The sequence below is a fragment of the Chlorocebus sabaeus genome, chromosome 14 (genome assembly GCF_047675955.1).
Source record: "Chlorocebus sabaeus isolate Y175 chromosome 14, mChlSab1.0.hap1, whole genome shotgun sequence".
Taxonomy (NCBI): Eukaryota; Metazoa; Chordata; class Mammalia; order Primates; family Cercopithecidae; genus Chlorocebus; species Chlorocebus sabaeus.
In genome coordinates this window covers 11,935,992-11,943,197 of record NC_132917.1, presented here as the reverse complement: position 1 = coordinate 11,943,197, position 7,206 = coordinate 11,935,992, and the positions used below count along the sequence as shown (strand labels likewise).

At 42.5% G+C, this 7,206-nt stretch overlaps 1 non-coding gene across 1 annotated transcript; it reads left to right on the top strand.

Annotated features, from left to right (window-relative positions):
• Positions 1-6,628: 6,628 nt before the first annotated feature.
• Positions 6,629-6,698, top strand: LOC119627421 (small nucleolar RNA SNORD18). Its single transcript, XR_005243615.1, has one exon. It is a non-coding gene; the product is annotated as a small nucleolar RNA SNORD18 (small nucleolar RNA).
• Positions 6,699-7,206: the final 508 nt, after the last annotated feature.

Sequence of the window (7,206 nt, the reverse complement as noted above, 5' to 3'; positions counted from 1 at the left end):
CCTGCACTTGCTCACCTGGACCACATAATTATGACTCATACCTTTATTCCCAAATAGAAGATCTGAAACCCCACCAAGGTCTGTTTTGGGGTTTGTTTTGATGGAGTAACATAGCCACACCCCAGGGGCTTGGCTCACTCATTCATGGAGACAAGTCTTGGAAAATGTTTTATGTTTGCAAATCTTTGAGCTTGATGAGCTGTGACGATGTTTGCCCAACACAACGGTCCTGTGTACTCGGGGTTTGGGCATTGCTTACACATCAGTGGCATTTCAGCACATGCTACACCCATAAATATAGATAGCATCTGCCCTGAAGGGTTCAAGGGCTTTGTTATGGTTGTTATCATGGTGGGTTGTGGTTTTCTTTTATTTTATAAAACCCACAAAATGATTGTTATGCTTTTCTAACAACAACAATACAATGTTGTTAAAAAAAATTTGAGCTGGGATTCAGATGGCCCGGGTACAAGGCCCAGCTCTGAATTTACTCTTTGTAACCAGGAAGAAGTCAACAAACTGCTGTGAGTCTCAGATTTCTCATCTGTAAAATGGGGATGACAATATTCATTTCATGGGTTGAGTGTTTGTCCTTTCTGTTTCCCATGGATAAGGCCCCAAATCAAAGCATTCAGGAAAGTATAATGTGAATTGCAAATCGCTGTATAAGTGGGATATATGCCATTTTTTCTCCATTTTGAATTCAATGAGATATGCTACACTAGGTCAGGTGACACACGCCTGAAAGTTACAGCCATATACATAATTGGATATGTCAGAGGAAAGTCTCTAATCTGGAAGTTTACCTATGAGGCTGTAGGAACCAGCTATTGACTCCTTTTTATGCACCATGTATGACTAGCCATTGGGAATGCAGCACTAAGTAGCATGGCTCTTCCCTAGAGTGAAATCCACAGTCCAAACTTTAAGTGAATAACTAGAACCTAAAAGTGTTCAGAGCTGTCATAATGAAATGGTACCAACATTATGAGGAATGAAAGAAAAGGCCCTCCTAGAGGAGGGGACAACTGTGCTGGATGCTAAAAAGGGAGGAGAAACTTGCTAATAAAGCCAATAAGTCAGTAAACACAAGACAAAGAAAGAAAATGGCCCAGGCATCGCAGAGGAGTATGCTGAGAAAGACGTGGGCTTCCTTCCATAGTGCTGGGTCGGTGGGGAAAGGGGAGCTGTGATGATGTACGAGGGGCAGCCCAGCTTTCCTGACCCACCCAGCCACCTCACTTGGTGGGAGAGAGAGAGGTAGGAAGGTGGGAGATTTCAAGGAGAGGTGATGAGGTGTGAGAAGGGGCAAAAGACTGGGTGTGACAAGGGGCTGCTGAAGAGAGACGTGGTCAGGAAAGGCTTCACCCACTCAGGAGTGAAGGGAAGAGGTGAAGCCACCTCCACCTTTGCCATGCCCCACTTTATCTTAAGGTCTTGATGCCTGGGAAGGCACCAAGCTGCTCAGAAGCAAATGAAAAGAAAGAAGCAAACTGAGAACGGCCCAAACGTGAGCGTCAGCTTTGTAGGAGGTGGGCTCCAGGAAACGTGTGACTGACTCTGCAGCTGGTGTTCCCAAGGTGACATCATGTAAAGGAAAGTTCAAGTTTCAGTGTCACAGAGTAATTTTATTGCTCCCTTTTTGCATCTTCGCTGATGGCTTTCGAGCCATCTTCTCTCAGCGCTCATCTTCTCCAGCTGCGGAGTAAACCAAGGCATGAGAATGGGCAGCTTGGGCACATTTGCTGGGCCTCATTCCCTCTGGTGGATGAAGTGCCTTCTCCTTAAACCAGAACCATCTGTGAAAAATGACTGGGAGGCACAAAAAGTGCTGGAACCACAAAATTCCAGCTTTGGTTTTGGCTTTCTGGCAACAAAAGAATAAAAACACAGTTCTTATTTCTCCAAATATTTCCTTCTCCACTGTCTGCTCCGGCCTGACTTCAGTCCCCGACGAGGCAGCACTGATGCCTCTGTGGCCCACTCCCTCTGCTGTCTTTGGAGATATTGCTGGAATGCACGTTAAGGTCATGGTATTGGCTAGGAATAAAATGAGTTTTTCAAAAAGGACAAACTTCATAAATCCTGGCTCGTTCCCACACAGGTGTATAGAAGAAACAGAAGAAATGCTTTTTTCTGTGTTTCTGTCTTGCCAAGACCCAAAAATGAAAAACAATTTTTTTCCATAGAAGGTGTCTGTTAAGGGACTTGAAGTGAGTCCAGAGAAAGGCTGGTTGTGAGCTATTAAAGTGTCTTGCCCAATATCTGCCAACAATGGCCGTCAAGTCTCCTCACACAGCATCTACCCACGTTATTATAATCAGGGGCTGCCCAGTGCGTCACCTGATGAAGACTACAGCTCGGGCCGACTGGATGGGGTAGGACCAAGATATCTACAGAGATGAGAGAGGGATGTTGGAAAATTCACTCTCCTCCACACCACAGGAAGGTTTAAAGATCCAAACCAAACCAGAACTCGTTCAAGTGTTAGGAGATGTAAAATAATGTGGTTTGGGGTGCACAAACGTTTTTAGCTATAAATACCTTCTAGATTGTTCCAATGCATTGAGCCAAAACCTAAATGCTGTGAGGTTTCAACCAACCGAATGGTTCCTTAAATAAACACCATGCAAGGACAAAAATTACCAAAGTGAATTTGAAAGAACAGAGACTGACTCTAAACGGATGACCTGAGTGAGGAGGATATGTGCAGGCCTTCCATAGCAAGTGTTAGCTGGGGGCCTTTGGCGGGCTGGGCCCTGGTCAAACTCATTCAACTCCACACCTGTGTTCACTCTTCCACCAGAATCCCATGAGAAGGACACTGGTGCTCTGCACTGCAAAAAGGAAAAACCCCAAACTCCAGAAAGTTTAAGAAAATCAGCTCCCAACTGGAAGTTGCTTCAGTCTGACTCCAAAGCCCACCATCCTCCACGTGGGACCCAGTGCCCCCATTCTCTGCGTCTGTCTCTCCATCGGTGTTACCTTTTCAGGGCAAAGGCACTGTCCCCTTTACCTAACGCTTCTCGGTGCCAGGTGGCATCTGGGATATTGGACATTGTCTGAGTTTCCTGCGGCTACCATAGCAAATCACCACAGACCTGATGGTGATACACAGCAGACATTTATTCTCTCTCAGTCCTGGAAGTTAGAAGCCTAAAATCCAGGTGTCTTCAGCCTTGGTTACTGCTGTGAGCTTTGAGGGAGAATCCATGCCCTGCCTCTCTGCTGGCTTCTGGGGGGTTTACCACAAATCCTTGATGCTCCTTAGCTCATGGACACATCACTCCCACCTCTCCCTCCATCTTCGCGTGATGTCTGCTCTGAGTCTGGGTTTGTGTCTTTTCTCGTCGTCTTAGAGGGGCAGCGGTCATATGGAATTAGGGCTCATTCTGATTTCATATGACATCATCTTAATTGATTATACCTGCAAAGACCCAATTTCTAAATCAGGTCACATTCACAGGCACCTGGGGCTAGGACTCCAACATACTTTTGGTGGGACAGAAGTCAACCCATAATAGAGATAATAAACTTATATTTCTTGAATGAACCAAAAACCAAAAAGATCCTGCAGTGGATGTAGTGTTCTGGGAGCCTCTCTGGGCACATCAGGTCCCAGAACATTGCTGCTCTGTCTTCTTCCCATGGCCTGAAGAAACCAGTCAAGCTGCCAAAGCTCGCACCATTCTGGGACCTCCCGTGTCCTGATGGAGTAAGAGAAACCTTTTCACCTATAAGGCATCACACCCCATTCCCTTTCCCCCTAAAAAGACCAGGACACTTTTACAACTGCACAATGGAGGCAGAAGCTTCCAGAAAGAGTAAATACATGAATCTAAGAGCCACTTTTTGACCTATGACTTAGAGTACAGGAAGAATGCTTGTTATCCTGAAAAAAATTCACTCAGCAGGAGTAAACACTAAACCTCATCAAATTTTTTAATGTAGCAATTACTTGTATAATACCTGTCAACCAATGACATTATAAAGAAGTACCAGCTTAGGCTTCCACTACTCTGGCTATAAAAACTTTTTTGTTTTTTTTTTTAATAATTGATTTTTCAAGAATGTTATACTTACAGACATATATACATTTTATGTCCTAACTCCAAGATAGCTCCAAATGAGAACGTTACTAGCCAAGAAGCTAACATCAACAAAAAATGTATAAAAAGAGGTTAATAAAGCCCACATTAAGGGAACAGTAGAAAGTAGCTAAGAAAATGTAAATTCATTCAGGAAATAATCATTTGCATATACTGTTAAATATAATTTCCACCAGGTGCATGAAGCACATGAGTAATTATAGACCAGGAAAAAAAAGTGATAACCTTGTCTCAGCATGGACACCACCTCCTTTGATTATAAGGCAGTGCTTTGAAGAGTTAAATGCCCTCTGCAAATGCCAGGGGCTGGGGTTGCTGTTGCCTAAACTGTTCCTCCTCACAGCCTGGGCTGCACACAAAGCAATTGCATAGGAGATATTTTACCCTCCCTTTTCTTTCATCTCCGTGGAAATACATGTTTCATTTAAGCCTGTGGTGCTTGGAACATGTTCCAAAGAACCCCGCATTCTAACACCAAAATCAAAGAATGCTTGTCTTTTCCTAGCTTGCAGGGCGAACAATAAGTAAACCAGTGGAAATTTCTCACTGTTTGAAGTGTTATTCTATAATTTTTTCCTAAGTATTTGGAACTCACTGTCTCTAGCCTACTAGGAAGCCCTGGAGATGACCCAGCAAAGGAGCATCATACCACCACAGAGTCCCCACAGTGCCACGAGCAGGGCACCCCTCACTGCCGGCCAGGAGGGGTAATGCCAGCTTGCATTTGCTTATCAATCCCCCCACCCCACTCTGAGGGCGATGACAGCAGGGGCCCTCTGGGCACTAGTGCGTGTCCCAGGTCTTGGCACCTGTGAGCTGGCAGTGAATGTTTGTTGTAAGAATGAGCAGATAAAAATGCAAATAAAAGCCACAATGAGATACCACCTTGCACTCATGTGAATGGTCACTATCAGAAAATGCACACACACACACACACACACACAAAATAACCATTGGCAAGGCTGTGGAGAAGTTGGGACTCTTGTGCATTGCTGGTAGGAGAGTTAAATGGTGCAGCCATTTGTGGAAAACAGTATGGTGGTTCCTCAAAAGATTAAATATAGAATTTCCACATGACCCAGAAATTCCACTTCTGGGCATATTTCCAAAAGAATTGAAAGCAGGGTCTCACACAGACACTTGTGCGTCCACATGCATGGCGGAATTATTCACAATAGCCAACAGGTGGAAGCAACTCAAGTGTTCATCAGTGGATCAATAGAGAAACAAAACATGCCACATACATACAATGGAATATTATTCAGTCTTCAAAGGGAAAGAAACTCTGACATACCACAACACAGATGAACCTTGAGGACATTATCCTAAGTGGAGTAAACCAGACCCAGAAGGACAAATATGGTATGACTGCACTGATATAAGTCACCTAGAGCAGCCAAATTCATAGACAAGAAGAGTAGAATGGTGGTTGCCTGGAGCTGGAGTGAGGAATGAGGAACTCTTATTAAATGGTAACAGGGTATCAGTCTGCGATGATGAAAAGACTTGTGGAGATGGATGATGATGGTTGAACAACAATGTAAATGTATGTAATGCCACTGAGTGGCACACTTAAAATTGGTTAAATTGTACATTTTATGTTAGGAATAGTTTACCAAAATTATTTTAAAAGAAGCAGATGATGAATGTCAACATTGAACGCATTCTGTCATAAGCACATGGCTTCTAGCAGCCCCATCACCTAACAAGCTTTAGAAATTTGACTGCAGTTGGTAAAGTGCAACTGGTAGTTATTTTAAGAATGTTAATTTAAAAAACAAACTATAACTTGTTTTTAATACAGAGCTCTAGAAAGCCAGAAAACATTGGCTCATAATCCCATTATTCAAATAATACCAATTGACTATACATACATACACACACACACACACACACACACACATATATATATATATATATTTTTTTTTTTTTAGATGGAGTCTCGCTCTGTCGCCCAGGCTGGAGTGCAGTGGCGTAATCTCGGCTAACTGCAAGCTCCGCCTCCCAGGTTCACGCCATTCTCCTATCTCAGCCTCCTGAGTAGCTGGGACTACAGGCACCCACCACCACACCCAGCTAATTTTTTTGTATTTTTAGTAGAGATGGGGTTTCACCATCTTAGCCAGGATGGTCTCAATCTCCTGACCTTGTGATCCACCCACCTTGGCCTCCCAAAGTGCTGGGATTACAGGTGTGGGCCACCACGCCCGGCTCCAATTGACCATATTTTTTAAAGTAAAAATACTACCCTGCACTGGATGAGGCTGCTCAGTGGTATGCAATGTTATAAAATGAAAAGTACATGCATCTTTCCCTTCCTGGACCCTCCCCCAAACCATAATCACTATTATCAGGTGCTTAATGCATCCTTTTAAGAATAGCAACAACATACACTATGCTTAGACTTAATGTTATGCTAACACATGTGAATGCACTTATAATTTTTAATTTTCACTTGGCATGTTTACCTTTACATTGTGTTTTTATACATTTTATTTTATATTTACATTTTTTAAATGTGTGTATGATGAGATTTCACTTCATGGTCTGTGTTTCTGAAACACATGGTTTTGTGGAAGTTCTGATTTGTGTTGGGGGGAAATTATACAATTTGGTCCATATCGTGTGCATTTTACAGTATTGTGAATCTTGCCCTGAAAATATTTTTAGGGGTTTTTCCACATTAAGATATATGAAGCTACTTGATGACTGTTTAGTATTCCCGATTAAACATTTAGGCTGCTTCCAAGCTTGTTTTCCTTTTTTTTTTTTTTCTTCACTCTAGCTAAAGTATTCATAGCAATGAAATTTATAGATCAAAATATGAGCAATTTGTGTTTTAGCAGACATTGGCAATTACAATCCATAATAGTAGCAACAACCTGCACTCCCATAATTTGTGAGAGTATCTGTTCTCTACCCCATCAGCCAGTCACTAGCAGCACTTCCCATGAGCTAATGTTTTAATGTTTACCTTCCTAAGAAAAAAACACGGTAATTCATAATTTTTATTTGCATCTCCTTAACTAAGAGATGTATTGAACACCTTTTAAATGTACTTGTTCATATTCTTTATTGGCTTTTCTATTAATTTATA